Raw genomic sequence first — 18,124 nt, forward strand, 5'->3', positions numbered from 1 at the left:
TACAAAGGAATATCATCTTATTGTATAACTCCTTGCTGAGGGGCATCTTGGGGGACCCATTGGGTAGCACAAAGTTAGGGTGGGAGAGAGATGTCGGTCCTATTACCCCCAGATGAATAGAAAAGTATCCTAGAGTCCATTAAAGCACTTTGCATTACTACGACCAAGAGAAAGTCGCAACTGTTTCTGGTCCACAGGGCCTAAAGAACCCCAAAAGCGTTATTTAAAATGAAACTTAGAACTGACGATAAATGTCCAAGGTGCATCAGAGAGGGTGCAGCTTTGCTTCATATGTTCTGGTCGTGCTCCTACTTGACTGATCTCTGGGAAAAAATAGGCAACTTGATAGAGAGAGTATTCAATGTAGATATACGCTTTATCCCGAATTGGGCATCTTGGGAGTAGTAGGAGAGGAAGTAGGCCCTGCTGCTACACAACTTGCAGTATCGAAAATTCTATACCAGACGAGGAAAACGATTGCTAGAGACTGGTTGGCTGCTAGCCCACCTGGGATGTCCAACATAATTGTTAGCCTAAATAATACCATTTTAATGAAGAAAAGAATTTATATCAAAAGAGGTGCTATTCCCAAGTTTGATAAACAATGGGGTGAGTGGATTTGAAGTCCTTCTGGGTTTTCTCATTAACTTGCCAGTGATGTGCTCTTTAATTGTTTGCTTTTCTAATCTTGTATTTGGTATGACTTCTATTGCACATTTTTAATTTAGTTAAGGATATAGTGGTACAGGGAGCTATAAAAGGAATGGGCTGTTTTTAGTTATGTAAAGAATATTGTGAACCTTGATACAGTATATATTGCATTCTGATAATGCCATGATCTGTTATGACTATAATGTGCCTAATAAAATTTGTTTGATTTAAATGTACAGCTTCCCTATACACCGCATGATGGGCCCACAGCTCACCTATACACAGCATGATACCTTCACACCTCCCCTATAACACAGCATGATGGGCCCACAGCTCCCCAAAACAATGGTTCACACACTGTATAATGGCCACCACAGTAGCTGATACAGTGATTAATTGTCCCCACAGTAGCCAACATTGTACAATGGCTTTAATAGTATCCTCCCCAAAGTAGTCCTCACAGTATATGACAGCTCCACTATTAGCTCCCACACTGTATAAAGGCCCCCAATTAGTTCCCACACTGTATAATGACCCCTACATTATCTCCTAAACTGTATAAGGGCTCCCACAGTGTATAAGTGCCCCCACACCAGTGGCATAAATAGTCTGATGAACCACAGTGCAAGATTTATATCTGGCCCTGCCATTTCCACCGCACCTGCATGTTGATGTCAGATGTTCGGATCCTGGTCCTTGTAGTCTTCTAAATATTATAAAGATAAAAAGCTGTGGAAAGAAAAGCGCAATAGGGTCTTAGCCTAATATATGCAGGGTACACACAATGAGCAATCCTACTCAACAAATGGAGTTGTGAAAGTCACAACTCCTGTAAAAGCACGTAAATTCCAGATCACGGCAGCAGTACCCCAGGCGGCTGATAACAGAGAGAGGTAGAAAGGGCTTTTGTTCACCGCGCCAATGATCACTGATGAAATTGTAGGATTAATGTAACTTTATTTTGCACAGGTCTTCGCGTTTCTGGAGGCTCTGCTCCCTTCTTCAGGACCGACAGGCACAAGACACATAAAATATATCTATATATATATATATATATATATATATGTTTATATGTTTATGTATATATGTACCCCATTCTGGTATATATGTCCTCCATCCTGGTATATACTGTGTGTGTCAATCCTAGAGCCATTCTGGTATATATGTCTTTCATTCTGGTATTTATGTCCCTCATCCTAGGCATACCTGGTATATACATATATGGTATATGTTCCCCATCCTGGTATATATGTCTCCTTCCTGGTATATATGTCCCCCATCCTGGTATATATGTCCCTATCCTGGTTTATATGCCTCCATTTTGGTATATATGTCCCTATCCTGGTATGTTTGTTACCATCCTGGTATATGTCTCCATTTTAGGCCCATCCTGGTTTATATGTCCTTATCCTGGTATATATGTCCCCATCCTGGGCCCATGGTGGTATATATCTTCAATCCTGGTATATAAGTTTCCATCTTATTCCCATCTTGGTATATATGTTCTCTTCCTGGTATATATATGTCACCATCCTAGGCCCATCCTGGTACATATCTCCCTCATCCTGGTCCTATCCTAGTATATATGTTCCCCATCCTGGTAGATATGTTTCCTTTCTGGTATAAATGTCTCTCATCCTGGTATATATATCCCTACTGGTTTATATGTCCCCCCCTCCTGGTATTTATGTCCACATCTTGGTATATTTGTCACCATCCTGGTTTATACTTCTCCATCCTAGGCCCATTCTGTTTTTTATGTCTTCATCTTGGTATATATGTCCCCATCCGTGGCCCATGCTAGTATATAAGTCCCCAATTGTGGTATATGTCTCCATTCTAGGCCCATCCTGGTATATATGTCCCGTTTCTGGTATATATGTCCTCATCCTAGGCCCATTCTGGAATAATTGGCCGTCATCCTGGTATAAATCTCCCTCATCCTGGGCTCATTTTTGTATATATATTCCCCATCCTGGTATATATGTCTCCTTCCTGGTATATATGTCCGCTATCCTGGTATGTATGTCTCCCAGCCTGGGCTCTATCTTGGTATATAGGTCTCTTCAGAGTCCCATCACTTTCCGATGATATCACCACACTGGGATTCTGAAGTCCTGTGCATGCACTATCATCAACGACAGTGGAGGGAGATTGTGTCTCTCAGCATTACCGCAGAAATTAACTATATTGGCGCTGCACACGCCAATATAATTAACATAGTCAGGATGGGCTACTGATGAGTATAGGGCCAGGGAATACTGCACCGTCTGCCCCCTCAGCAGCTACACTGCTGGGTTGTACACTAAATGGAAACCTCTCTTTCCCCATTAATGCTAACATATAAATAAAAAAAACAAAACAAAACACATACCATATTTTTCGGACTATAAGATGCACTTTTTTCCCACCACATGTTGGGGGAAAGTGGGGGGTGCGTCTTAGCGTCTGAATGTAGGGCATGGCTGCGGGGAATGAGGGTGCAGCAGTGGAGCGGGTCATCGGTGGCATGAGCAGGCTGTAGCAGTGTGGCGCCCCTGAGGCTTCCGTCGCCACAGGTCATTGCACCCCACCAGCGGTGTGATGCCCCATTCTGGGAGAGGAGGAGAGTGAACTCCGGTCCCCTGGTAAATCCACACTACACCCATTGTTAGGCACATACTAGGACCAGGAAAAGTGGCAGGCAACCCTCCCATGCTGCATGCTGGGAGGGGCCGTAAGACCCATCCCTGCTCCTATAGGTTACAGCTTAGCAACTGGGGAGGTGGGAGGAGCCATCTGAGAGCAGACACAGATAGGAAGGTCTAGTTTAGTCAGTCTACCTCAGGGAGTGAGAGAGTGAGCATGTAGTTGGAGGAGAAGAACGAGAGAAAGGAGGGAGGAGGAGGCCTGCTGGAGGCAGGCAAGGAGGAGAAAAGAAAGAAAGAAAGAAAGAAGGAAAGAAAGCTCCAAGTCAGACAGGAGCAGAAAAACAGAAGGAGACGCTTCCTGGTGAAGATCCTGGAACCCAGAGGTCCAGGTGACACCACGTAGGAGACAGAAGGAGTCGCAGGGCCACGGGTAGTCCTGGAGGTACCACGAGCAGTCCTTGATAGGTACCGAAGAGAGGGCCTAGAGGCGCCACGGGTAGTTGCAGGCTGCGGTGGCCTGTTCCACATTAACATCGGTGGAGTGATTAAGCTGCGACAGGGGACGGTCCCTAGAGACTGGAGGAGTGCAAAGACAATCTCCAAACAGTAAAAACCGAGGCCCAGGGAACGTTGTAAACTCCCAGGGCCAGAACCCATAGCAGACCTTCAGAAAAGGGGTAATCAGCCAACAGGTGACCCCCCAGCCTGGAGGCTGTAGTGGAGGCCAAGCCAGGTCCACCCTAACAAAGGCAAGGCTAAGGGAGACAGCGGAAGAAAGAGACACTAAGAGGAGGGCACCGGCTTTTACTCTCTGAATCACCCAGAAACGGCGGAGGTCCCTGACAGTGGTCCCAGCAGTCTGAGGGTCCCTGCAGCTGTGACAAGAACTGTGAGTAAAGAACTTGAACTGCACCCTGGAAGTGGTCTCTGTTATTTCCGCTGCATAGACATTCACAAGCACCAACTGTGCCCCGGGCATTGCTCCACCTGTGGGGAGCAGTACTACCATTGCTGCCATAACATCATCCCGGAGGCCTGACACAGCAGCGGCGGCTTATTAGCCGCATACCACAGGTGGCGTCACGAACACAAACTTAAAGTCATCAGCCACATATTCTACTGACACCCACCAGGGCCACGGAGCCGGGCCCAGCCACCACTGACTACCACCGGACTAGTACGGCCCGGCACCGGGTGTCCCATAGCCCTGGGGTGGGCGAGTCAACTTTTGGCGTCACAAACAGGATTTCGTGCTCGGTCACACCGGGTACTGTGCGCCTGAAGAATCGTGAAACAGACTGTGTATTACAGCGAGAAACCGCCGCCATTAGCGCTGCTGAGAGCGGGAAGAAGGGGGGCGTGAAAGAAGAAAGGGCGCGAAGAGAAGCCCCGCCCCCTTGTCCAAGAAAAGAGCGCAAAGCGGTGCCCGCCATAGAAGGCGGAAGAAGAAGAAATGGCGACCAGATAAGCTGGCCGGCTGGCAGAGAGAGTCTAAATGCCAGACCAGCAGATAAAGACAATGTACCTTATCGCAAACGGAGTGATGCCGGTCGTGATGGGCTGGGCGCCAGTCTGGCGCCAGATGCTAGTGCAGCCCCCGGCCCCGCCTCCGAGAAGGGAAAGGCAGCAGCCGAGTGGCGTGGTCGAGCACCCGAGCAGTGTCCCAGGCAGCATTCCCCAGGTCGGAAGTATGGCGGAGGAGCTGCAGCAAGGTGCACCAGGGACCGGAAGAGTGGATCCCGAGCTGGACTTGCTGAAAGAAGAAATGCGAGTCCTGGCCCGGAGGCTGAGTAGTGTGGAAGTGGAGGCGGACCGGCAGAAAGAAACGCCGAGGGTGCCGGAGGATCTGGAGCGGTGGATGGATGCCGCGGAGCAGAAGCAGGGTGAGCAACCAGAAACCCCGTCCAGTCCGGACCCAGGGCCCCGCCACGCGCCCCCGCTTAGCCCCTTCACTGACCCCCTGGCCTTCCCGGCCTACCCCGCGGACGCCCGGTGGGGCACCGGAGGCCTGCCTGAGACCCCCGCAGACGGAGCCTGGGGTGGGGTGAACCCTGAACAACTAGCGGGCCCCCTGCCGAGTCCCCCTGTGAGCCTCCTGGGAATGGCATCCCCGGGAGTGAATTGGGACGCAGCGCCCATTGAAAGCAGGGGACTGCAGCGGCCGCTGCTCCCCAAGGAAACTCCCCTGGCCAACGAACTGATGTGCCGGAGGCTGGTGGTAGAGTACCAAAGGGAGCGGGAACTCCGGGAGGAGAAACGGAGGGCCCGAGAAGTCGCTAATCTGGCCTCCAAAGAAGAGGTCAGGAAGGCCCTGAAGGGATTCGAGTGCCCAGTAAGACGGGGCACCGTGGTTGATTTCCGGCAGAAAGGCGGCTGGGGCTTCATCCGGGAGCCCGGTCTGGGCAAGGACGTGTTTGTGGCCCGGAGAGACATCGAGGAGCACCTGCCCAGAGGCCACTCAGGGCGCGATGCCAAGCCGGGTGATGTGGTGGAGTATACACGGCTGATGGGGGACCGTGGATGGTACGCGCTGCATGTACATATTCTGCAGGAAGAAGCGGCCCCAGAAGAGCCAGAGTGGCGCCGCACAGCACAAGAGCGCAGCATCTCTCCAAGCAGCAGCACCACCTCAAGGCAGACCCAGGCCACAGAACTGAGCAGACGTCCTGCGACAGCCACTCAGGAGACGCAGACCAGGATCTCCATGGCGTGTGTGATGCAGGGAGCCCGGCCAAAGCAGGGCCCTAGAGACCACAGCAACAGTCCCCTGCAGACAAGCAGCCCTCTGTCGCAACGCCGTACAGCATCTACAAGCAGCCCCACTCCAATCCAGGCTGCAGCACAGCGCAGAAGGTCAGGGACCAGCGCCCAGGGGACCCAGACGATGATCTCATCGGCGTACCTGCTGCCAGGAGCCATGCCGGAGTGGGACCCTGATATCTACCCTCGAGAGTAAAGAAGATGAACAGATGCTGAACTGTACATAGCCCCTCATTCTTTTTGAAGAAGTCCCTCGTGTTTTGCCCCTTATTCTTTTCGAAGATGACACCCTTTCCTGCTGTACTGCCCCTGATGCTTTTTGAAGACGTCACCCCCCATGTTATGTGTTACCGGGCCACTGAACTGGAATGTGGGCCCCGGTGGAAGTGTATGTGTCATGTCATACCAGGCCACTGGACTTAGTGGCTGGTATGTTGTTTATGTGTCCTATGTAACCAGGCCATTGGACTTAATGGCTGGTTGATTTCGTCCCATTATTGTTTGATTGAAAGAAACGAACTGCCGGGCTACTGGACTTGTTGTAGCCGAAAATGTAGATAGTTGCACCCGTTGTGCCCCCTACCAGAATTATGGGGGAAGTGCCCAAACTGTGCAATGAACTGAAAGTGCACACCTAGTTTCTTTATAAGAAGTTCGCAACGTTCACTGATATGTGCCTCCCATAAAGGGAAGAAATGTTTTATTGTTTTATGTTTTGCATACCAAAAATGTTTTGCAGTTCTTCCACATGTTTTTGTTGTTTTTCAGCCCGAGGACGTGCTGGGATTTGCTGTGGGGGAGTGTGGCGCCCCTGAGGCTTCCGTCGCCACAGGTCATTGCACCCCACCAGCGGTGTGATGCCCCATTCTGGGAGAGGAGGAGAGTGAACTCCGGTCCCCTGGTAAATCCACACTACACCCATTGTTAGGCACATACTAGGACCAGGGAAAGTGGCAGGCAACCCTCCCATGCTGCATGCTGGGAGGGGCCGTAAGACCCATCCCTGCTCCTATAGGTTACAGCTTAGCAACTGGGGAGGTGGGAGGAGCAATCTGAGAGCAGACACAGATAGGAAGGTCTAGTTTAGTCAGTCTACCTCAGGGAGTGAGAGAGTGAGCATGTAGTTGGAGGAGAAGAACGAGAGAAAGGAGGGAGGAGGAGGCCTGCTGGAGGCAGGCAAGGAGGAGAAAAGAAAGAAAGAAAGAAAGAAGGAAAGAAAGCTCCAAGTCAGACAGGAGCAGAAAAACAGAAGGAGACGCTTCCTGGTGAAGATCCTGGGACCCAGAGGTCCAGGTGACACCACGTAGGAGACAGAAGGAGTCGCAGGGCCACGGGTAGTCCTGGAGGTACCACGAGCAGTCCTTGATAGGTACCGAAGAGAGGGCCTAGAGGCGCCACGGGTAGTTGCAGGCTGCGGTGGCCTGTTCCACATTAACATCGGTGGAGTGATTAAGCTGCGACAGGGGACAGTCCCTAGAGACTGGAGGAGTGCAAAGACAATCTCCAAACAGTAAAAACCGAGGCCCAGGGAACGTTGTAAACTCCCAGGGCCAGAACCCATAGCAGACCTTCAGAAAAGGGGTAATCAGCCGACAGGTGACCCCCCAGCCTGGAGGCTGTAGTGGAGGCCAAGCCAGGTCCACCCTAACAAAGGCAAGGCTAAGGGAGACAGCGGAAGAAAGAGACACTAAGAGGAGGGCACCGGCTTTTACTCTCTGAATCACCCAGAAACGGCGGAGGTCCCTGACAGTGGTCCCAGCAGTCTGAGGGTCCCTGCAGCTGTGACAAGAACTGTGAGTAAAGAACTTGAACTGCACCCTGGAAGTGGTCTCTGTTATTTCCGCTGCATAGACATTCACAAGCACCAACTGTGCCCCGGGCATTGCTCCACCTGTGGGGAGCAGTACTACCATTGCTGCCATAACATCATCCCGGAGGCCTCACACAGCAGCGGCGGCTTATTAGCCGCATACCACAGGTGGCGTCACGAACACAAACTTAAAGTCATCAGCCACATATTCTACTGACACCCACCAGGGCCACGGAGCCGAGCCCAGCCACCACTGACTACCACCGGACTAGTCCGGCCCGGCACCTGGTGTCCCATAGCCCTGGGGTGGGCGAGTCAGCAGCGCCTACCGTGACCACGTGGCTCATTTCATATGCATGCATCCTCCCGCCCGTTATCTCTCAGCGAGGAAGCCGACTCTGGCAGGTGGGCAGGATAATGGGCGGGGGATACGCGCATAATTAACAGCCGGACTGCATGATCACCCCTGGCAACTACAGCCTGGCATGATCATGTGTTGCTATATTCACTGCCCCCCGCGCATCATCATCAGTGAGGGGGCAGTGAATAAGTACAGTATATTCACCGGCCACTGTTCCCTGCAGCATTGCGATGTCCTCCTGTCTGTTGGCCCGCTAATAAGTGTGGAGAGCGATGTGCACAGCGATGACATCATCACTGTTTGCACCGCTCTCCACACACATCAGCGGGCAGGCAGACAGGACGTCATCGCGATGCTGCAGGGAACGATGACTGGCTCCACACAGGTCAGCGGCGCTGCTGCTGGCACAGACAGGAAGAAGAGCGATGCTGCTGGAGTGAGGAAAGGTGAGTATAAACTTTTTTTTTCTGTGGCACAGGATGCAGGCCACATACCAGGATGGGGATATAGCAGGATGGGGGTATTTAGCAGGATTAGGGTATTTATCAGAATGGGGGTATTTATCAAGATGGGGGTATATAGCAGGATGGGGGTATATAGCAGGATGGGAGTATTTATCAGGATGGGGTATATAGCAGGATGGGGGTATTTATCAGAATGGGTTATTTATCAGGATGGAGGTATATAGCAGGATAGGGGTATTTATCAGAATGGGTTATTTATCAGGATGGAGGTATATAGTAGGATGGGTGTATTTATCAGTATGAAGATATATAGCAGGATGGGGGTATATAGCAGGATGGGGGTATATAGCAGGATGGGGGCTATAGCAGGATGAGGGTATTTATCAGGATGGGGGTATTTATCATGATGGGGGTATTTATCAGAATGGGAGTATATGGCAGGATGGGGGTATTTATCAGGATGGGAGTATATGGCAGGATGGGGGTATGGAGCAGGATGGGTGTATTTATTAGTATGGGGATATATTGCAGGATGGGGGTATATAGTTGGATGGGGGCTATAGCAGGATGGGGGTATTTATCAGGATGGGGGTATTTATCATGATGGGGGTATTTATCAGGATGGGGGTATATGGCAGGATGGGAGTATTTATCAGGATGGGGGTATAGAGCAGGATGGGTGTATTTATCAGTATGGGGATATATAGCAGGATGGGGGTATATAGCAGGATGGGGGCTATAGCAGGATGGGGGTATTTATCAGGCTGGGGGTATTTATCATGATGGGGGTATTTATCAGGATGGGGGCTATACCAGGATGAGGGACATATATACAAGGATGGAGATCATATACAAGGCAGGAGGATCATTACCAGGATGGGGTACCTTAGTAGAGAATTTGGGGACATTACCCCCATAACAGTGTCAGCAGCAGATCCTCACCCCATAACAGTGTGTCATGACCACATTTTTTTCTCAAAATTTTTTCCTATTTTCTTCTAAAACCAGGGTGCGTCTTATGGTCCGGTGCGTCTTATAGTCCGAAAAATACGGTACTCACCTCCGGACAGAAGCCAGCTCTGATTGGGTGCGGGGCTTGATTGGCATAACAACCTCACAATTGCCTCAGGTATGTGAGCACCAACATGGCTAGAACAGCACCGACACATAAGGTGAAAATAAGCTTTTTCATTTTAATGAATACAAACATGGGGAATTAGAAGGGGTTACCTATCCTAATGGTGAGGGCTCAACACCTGCAGCTCAGCTCCCTTAATATCAATTACCCACATTTCGAAAATTGCAAGACCGATATAAAATTCCAAATTTTTGCAAAAAAATAGCATGCAAAGAAATATGCCATGATGAAAATTGAAGCTAAAGCCTTAATAAATTCTCCACATGTGATAGCATTTTATATATGATTTACATTTCCTTTAAATACACATTAATTGCGGATTTGAAATCTAATTGAATTTATTGTAAATGCTAGTAGTGTGAAACTTATGAGTGTTAAAGTTAAGTGTTCTCACAATATGAAGAAAATTGAAAAATGGCCTGAAGATTAGCTAAGGCTGCTTTCACACTTGCGTTGTTTTGCATCAGTTTTAATCCGTCGCCTTGAGGAATTATGGTATCCTTTTAAATATTTTGCAGGATTCTGTTTTTTCCCCATAGACATGTATGGACAACAGATTGCGACTGATAGCCTTGCATTGCATCCGCCGCGTGACGGATCAGTCGTGGAACAACTGACCGTCGGGCGGCAGGAACGCAGCATGTACCATTTTTTGAGAGGCGGAATCCTTTTTTTTTCACTGCGCATGCTTAGATCGTGTTTAATCATTGAAATCAATGTCTATCTCTCTCTCTGTGACCAAACGATCAACTGATCGCCCAGCGACCGGCTGATCAGCTGATTGTTCACAATATTCAGCCTCTGGTAAAGCCGTAAAAAAAAAAAAAAACAGATCGTTGTTTTGCAGCATTAGTCACATCAGTTGTGCCACTATCTGCAACGCATCCGTTGCATCAGTCACAGAACTGATTGTGACGGATGCAAAACAACGCAAATGTGCAAGCAGCCTTAGGAAACAGAATTTCATCAAAATAAGAAATAGAGGTTAGGTAAATTGATGTTTTAGAGATGGTAAATGTTATTGAGAAGGTGGCTGGGATTGCTGACAGTAGAAGGAAAGGTTTCCTAAGTCATTACTTGGACAATCCGTGACTGGTGCTGCTATGGAGGTTATGGAATCCGGCATCAATCGGAGATAATTAAGAACTCTGAAGATGAGGAGATATTCTGCAGGATGTCATGCTTAGAATGCAATATGATGCTCTGCATGCATTTACCAGGCATGCATTACAGTCTGATTTGATAAGGACCTTTTGGAAGGGTCACTTGCTGTGGCTTGATTTCAAGAGATTTTACTAACACTGTTATTTTCAGTACAGGAAAATTAAATTATGTTTGTGAATCATTAAATCAGCTCAGGTAACATAGGGTAAAATGTGGTTAAGATGGATTGCAAATTCATATTGACACCCCATCCTCCAAAATCTAGGTTTGTAACCCAAAGAAATAAATTGTGTAAAATTGTGAATATGAATTTGAATTTTATGCATCTCATTTATGCTGAAAATAGCTGATGTATATGGTATGGGAGGACACAAAAGACACTTGGGTGACATTTTGATATACAGGTACTGTATTTACAGTTTTGACAGGACAAAATAAAAGTTATTGCCCTATCTGTATAGATATCTAAGAAAGAAATAACATGTATGAAGCAAATGTAGATGCTATAGAAGTAACATGTATAAAGCAGAGAAAGATGATATAGAAGTAACATGTATAAAGCAGATAAAGATGATATAGAAGTAACATGTATAAAGCAGATAAAGATGATATAGAAGTAACATGTATAAAGCAGATAAAGATGCTATAGAAGTAACATGTATAAAGCAGAGAAAGATGATATAGAAGTAACATGTATAAAGCAGATAAAGATGATATAGAAGTAACATGTATAAAGCAGATAAAGATGATATAGAAGTAACATGTATATGTGGCGCCCCTGACCTGGTCAGGCACCACTGAGTACTGCACCCATGCTGGGGACAGTACAATACAGGTAATCCAGAAGGCTGACAGGGGTGTGGAACACAGGCGCATAGTGATCAGGTCTCACACATGTACCCATGAGAGGACCCCTGGGGATCCCAGGAGGGGGCAAAGCCTATACCTTCACTGGAATAGTGGAGGGGGCCAAAAGCCTCCATCTCCTCTCAAGGGGTGTGGTAAGAGAATCTGGTTGCTAGGTGGCGTAGGCAAGAACAGGAGAGGAGGGGCAGTGAGTCAGTTAGAAGAGAACTCCAGAGGGCTCAGTGAGGGGCAGACCTGTGGGGTTGATGCTGTCTAACAGCGCCCGCGCAGTGGCTACTGACGGGGGAGAACGGTCAACTAGGAGTGCTGCCTGAAAGCCAGCTTCAGCTAGAGAGAAAGCACGGAGTGGGAAGTAAGGAGACTGCTAGAGAGCACCAGGCCCAACCGGGCGGCAGATCCCGAAGCGAAGATAGATCCAGCTTTCTTCTGCTAAACCTGCCGGTGTGGGGCTCTCAAAGCCCACACCACAACACCACAAAAGCCGCAGCCACGTAACCGCAGTGAGGGCCCATAGGTCACAGGAGGCAAGCAGCTGGAGTGGCCTGGTCCGGGGAACAAGCAAACGGCAAACAAAAAGGGGGAGAGAGGCTGCAGCATCTTCCCTGGGTGACCCCCATAGGGACTCAAAGTCGGGGTCACCCCAAACCACCAAGGGCTAAGGAAGGCGAGTCAGTAGTCACCCTCATAAAGTCAGCCTGAAGGATACCTGGTTCCCATCTGGTTCATCCCAGCTACGCCCGGGCTACTCACCCTGCCATCAAAAGTGAGTAAAGCCCTTGAAAGACAGTTCTGCCTGTGTGAGTCATTCTGCGACTTGTGGTACTACAAACCTACACAGGGCCCTGGGGCTTGCCTCACTCTCAGGAGGCTACTACGTCCGACTGCACCCACCATCAGCCCCAGGCGTCCCCTAACCTGCAGTGGCGGTCCCCACTGACCGCAATACTGAGAGTGGCGTCACGACAAGAAGAAGATCTCCTACCTGTGACAAGATCCAGCTACGTGGAGTCCCTGAAGGTAATGCACCGATACAACACCGGCGGGGCTTCACATCTGGCGTCACGAACAGGATAAGGACTAGACCTGTTCAGACAGGTGACCATGTGCCTGGGCGGTCCGCTTGGAAAATTGGAAGCGCCGCCATATTGCCACCATGAAAAGCGCGCTGAAGAACAACAGCAGCCCGCGCTGGAAGAAGTTACCGCCCACGAAGAGGTGTGGCTACCCAGAGATCCCCTGCAGAGTTCTGACCTTGCCAGCTATGAGAGTGGAAGCGTCCAGAGACGGCGGGAAGGAAAGAGAGCCACAAGCCTGCTACTGGGAGAGGAGCTGCTGAAAGAGGCAGAGCGGAAACTGAACAGCTTGCTACTAGAGGCAACGGCGAGTCCACAGCTGGAGAGTCGTGCAGAAGAGGGCGCAGAAGAAATGGCGTCTGACCGCAGAAATCCAGAACCGGGCTCCGCTGCCTGATGGTATCGGGAGCTGGCCCAGTTCTGCGACCGACTGGAGACCCGGGTCGTGGAGCAGATCCGAGAAGAACGTATGGAACTTCTGGAGATGGCTGCCGCGGTTCAGGCCTATGAGAGGGGAACCGCACGACGAGTGCCAGACCGGACGGCGACGACCCAGACCCCGATGCTGCCACCGATGGGTGAGTCCAGTATTACCCCTGCCGGCCCGGATGCCCCGACCCCTGCTGCCACGCCCGCGGTCCCTGAAGAGGCGCCCGGCGCGGCGACGCTGAGCCAGGCCGCAGCCACGCCAGGTGCGGCCCGCCAAGCCCCGGCCGCCGCAGCGATGCCCTGCTCGGCCCGCCAAGCCCCGGCCGCCGCAGCGATGCCCTGCTCGGCCCACCAAGACCCGGTCCCTGCAGCGACGCCCAGCCCAGCCTGCACAGATCCCATCACAGCTGCGACGCCGATCCAGGCCGCCGCCATACAGGGCGCGGCCCGCCAAGACCAGGCCGCCGCCATACAGGGCGCGGCCCGCCAAGACCAGGCCGCCGCCATGCCGAGCGCGGCCCGCCAAGACCAGGCCGCCGCCATACAGGGCGCGGCCCGCCAAGAGATTGCATCACCACTTACCCCGGCCTGCAAGGCCAGAGCAGACACCGCTCCCCAGTCCAAAGAGGTCCCTGCTAGGAAGCCCCTGATAGGAGAGGACCCCGAATACTGGAAGCTGAAGGCTGACCTAGAGGCCCAGTTCCCACAAGAGATGGTGGATCGGTATCTGCTCCCTCCGCACACCCCCAAGAGGGTTCCGGCAACCCCTGCAGCAACCACGCCAAAGAGTCCCCCGCCTGGGCCTGCTGAAGAAAGCCCATCCCCAGCACTGCCACCAAAGGAGTGCCAAGAAGAACTAAGGGGGAGAGGAGGCCAGGAAGCTGAGGAGCTGACTCCGGAGCCACCGGCAGTGGAGCAATACTCAGAGCCGGAGATGTTACCCTATTCCCGTTGGGATGAGGAGGACTTGACACCGTCTGCTGATGAAGACCAGCCCAGAAACCTCACCTGGGGCCCTGCAGGCATTGAGGTAACAGCCCAGCAGAACCCAGCCCGCAAGACCAGGCGTCGCAACAGAACAACGCTGTCCCCTGCACCACAGTCTCCAGAGCAGAGAGAAGTTGCAGCCAGAGACCTACAGGAGAAAAGGTTACTGAGAAGGTCCAGAGCCCAGGCCAGAGGACCCCTTTGCAGAGGAGTAGTGGAGGATTTCAACTTGAAAAGCGGATACGGCTTTATTGTAGCCCCTGGTATCAAAGAAGGGATATTTGTCAACAGAAGAGATGTGAGCGCTCATCTGCCTAGAGGACACCCTGGCAGAAACCTAAAGATGGGGGATTCAGTACAATTCACTATGCATGAAGGCGAAAGAGGACTGTACGCGCTTGACGTAGCACTATGCACCAGCAAACCTTACAGCCACCCCATGCTACAAGAAAGAAAAGACAGAGATAAAGACACAGATGAAGATCAAGAAAGAAAAGACAAGGAACCTATAGATGAAACTACCTCAGACGACGACAAAGAGCAGGAAAGCAGCAGGTGCCGCCGCCATACAGGCTCAAGCCCTGGTAAAGAGGAGTAAAGTAAAGGAAAGTAAGAAGTTACTGTTTTGACCAGTTTGAAAGTTTGTTTTGCAACGTTCTCAAGTTCAAGTAATGTGCCCACAAAAACTATTGTGAGAAATAAACCTTAAGGCTATGAACTGGCTATAGCCACAAACTCTCGCAGTGTAAATAGTTACACCAGAGGGCACCACCGCCACCAGAGTCAGCCTGTTTAGGGGCTTGGCTCGTCTGCAACCAGGAGGAGCCCGTCCGTATATAGGGCCTTGGCTCACCTGCAACCAGAGAGCACGCCTGTTTATGGGGCCTTGGCTCACCACCACAAAGAGGGTACCTGGTCAGCACCAACTGTGGAGGCCGCCTCTGCATCCTGCCAGAAGAGGCTGAAGGCGCGGATCCACCAAGCCAGGTATACCCTGAAGACCACCAGCCCATGAAAGCCGCCTCTACATCCTGCCAGAAGTGGCTGAAGCCGCGGCCAACGTGAGAGGGTTTTGGGTGGGTTAACGGACTTGTGGGTGGAGGGTGGTGATGTATGGTACCTGGTGCTTTTAAATGTTTTACATGTTTTAATGTTTTATGCATTTTAAAATGTTGTCTTGCAGCCCGAGGACGTGCTGGTGATAACTAAGGGGGAATGTGGCGCCCCTGACCTGGTCAGGCACCACTGAGTACTGCACCCATGCTGGGGACAGTACAATACAGGTAATCCAGAAGGCTGACAGGGGTGTGGAACACAGGCGCATAGTGATCAGGTCTCACACATGTACCCATGAGAGGACCCCTGGGGATCCCAGGAGGGGGCAAAGCCTATACCTTCACTGGAATAGTGGAGGGGGCCAAAAGCCTCCATCTCCTCTCAAGGGGTGTGGTAAGAGAATCTGGTTGCTAGGTGGCGTAGGCAAGAACAGGAGAGGAGGGGCAGTGAGTCAGTTAGAAGAGAACTCCAGAGGGCTCAGTGAGGGGCAGACCTGTGGGGTTGATGCTGTCTAACAGCGCCCGCGCAGTGGCTACTGACGGGGGAGAACGGTCAACTAGGAGTGCTGCCTGAAAGCCAGCTTCAGCTAGAGAGAAAGCACGGAGTGGGAAGTAAGGAGACTGCTAGAGAGCACCAGGCCCAACCGGGCGGCAGATCCCGAAGCGAAGATAGATCCAGCTTTCTTCTGCTAAACCTGCCGGTGTGGGGCTCTCAAAGCCCACACCACAACACCACAAAAGCCGCAGCCACGTAACCGCAGTGAGGGCCCATAGGTCACAGGAGGCAAGCAGCTGGAGTGGCCTGGTCCGGGGAACAAGCAAACGGCAAACAAAAAGGGGGAGAGAGGCTGCAGCATCTTCCCTGGGTGACCCCCATAGGGACTCAAAGTCGGGGTCACCCCAAACCACCAAGGGCTAAGGAAGGCGAGTCAGTAGTCACCCTCATAAAGTCAGCCTGAAGGATACCTGGTTCCCATCTGGTTCATCCCAGCTACGCCCGGGCTACTCACCCTGCCATCAAAAGTGAGTAAAGCCCTTGAAAGACAGTTCTGCCTGTGTGAGTCATTCTGCGACTTGTGGTACTACAAACCTACACAGGGCCCTGGGGCTTGCCTCACTCTCAGGAGGCTACTACATCCGACTGCACCCACCATCAGCCCCAGGCGTCCCCTAACCTGCAGTGGCGGTCCCCACTGACCGCAATACTGAGAGTGGCGTCACGACAAGAAGAAGATCTCCTACCTGTGACAAGATCCAGCTACGTGGAGTCCCTGAAGGTAATGCACCGATACAACACCGGCGGGGCTTCACATATAAAGCAGATAAAGATGATATAGAAGTAACATGTATAAAGCAGATAAAGATGATATAGAAGTAACATGTATAAAGCAGAGAAAGATGCTATAGAAGTAACATGTATAAAGCAGATAAAGATGATATAGAAGTAACATGTATAAAGCAGATAAAGATGATATAGAAGTAACATGTATAAAGCAGATAAAGATGATATAGAAGTAACATGTATAAAGCAGATAAAGATGATATAGAAGTAACATGTATAAAGCAGATAAAGATGATATAGAAGTAACATGTATAAAGCAGATAAAGATGATATAGAAGTAACATGTATAAAGCAGATAAAGATGATATAGAAGTAACATGTATAAAGCAAATGTGTGTGATATAGAAGTAACATGTATGATGCAAATGTGTGAGATATAGAAGTAACATACTGTATATACAACAAATGTAGATGATATAGAATAGAAGTAACATGTATAAAGCAAATGTAGATGATATAAAACTAACATGTATAAACAGATAAAGATGATATAAAAGTAACATGTATATAGCAAATGTGTGTGATATAGAAGTAACATGTATACAACAAATGTAGATGATATAGAAGTAACATGTATAAAGCAGAAATAGATGAAATAGAAGTATCATGTATAAAGCAAATGTAGATGATATAGAATAGAAGTAACATGTATAAAGCAAATGTAGATGATATAGAAGTAACACGTATAAACAGATAAAGATGATATAAAAGTAACATGTATAAAGCAAATGTGTGTGATATAGAAGTAACATGTATACAACAAATGTAGATGATATAGAAGTAACATGTATAAAGCAGAAATAGATGAAATAGAAGTATCATGTATAAAGCAAATGTAGATGATATAGAAGTAACAGGTATAAAGCAGATGTGTGAGATATAGATGTAACATGTATTAAACAAATGTACGTGTGGCGCCCCTGCGGCTTCAGGCGCCACAGGGTTCTGCACCCCCATTATGGTGTAGTACTCATCCTGGGTCTGAGGAAGGTCGAGGCTGATTTTCACATACACAAACATACAGACAGTGGGTTGCCCTCCCCAATGTGGACCAGACCAGGGTCGGATCACAGCAGGAGGTCACTACAGCGGTGGGTTTACAGGATGCCATCGCACCAGGGGCTCCCCAGATCCACTCGACAGGGAACTCGGGGTCAGTATGAAGCAACCACCAGGGGGAGTGAGTAGCACACAGTGGGAAGAGCAGGTTGACCTAGTGATAGTAGTGAACCAGCCGGTGGCAGTGACTTATGGCAACAGCTCGAAACACACAACACCACAACAGCAGGGAGTTCAGCTACAGACACAGAACAGAGTAGACGTGCTGCGAGCAGCTCTGTGGGCCAAGGTGTTCAACACAGTTGCTGGGGAGAAGTAGGACAGCTGCTTCCAC

At 50.0% G+C, this 18,124-nt stretch overlaps 1 long non-coding RNA gene across 1 annotated transcript in view; it reads right to left on the bottom strand.

Moving 5' to 3' along the window:
• Window positions 1-1,311: 1,311 nt before the first annotated feature.
• The window catches only part of LOC142250630 (uncharacterized), a 61,608-nt gene continuing 44,795 nt past the window's right edge, over window positions 1,312-18,124 (bottom strand). Inside the window, exon 3 of the long non-coding RNA XR_012725241.1 lies at window positions 1,312-1,380. This is a non-coding gene — a long non-coding RNA (uncharacterized LOC142250630). The remainder of the gene's footprint in view (window positions 1,381-18,124) is intronic.

The sequence above is a fragment of the Anomaloglossus baeobatrachus genome, chromosome 9, assembly GCF_048569485.1.
Source record: "Anomaloglossus baeobatrachus isolate aAnoBae1 chromosome 9, aAnoBae1.hap1, whole genome shotgun sequence".
Classification (NCBI taxonomy): domain Eukaryota; kingdom Metazoa; phylum Chordata; class Amphibia; order Anura; family Aromobatidae; genus Anomaloglossus; species Anomaloglossus baeobatrachus.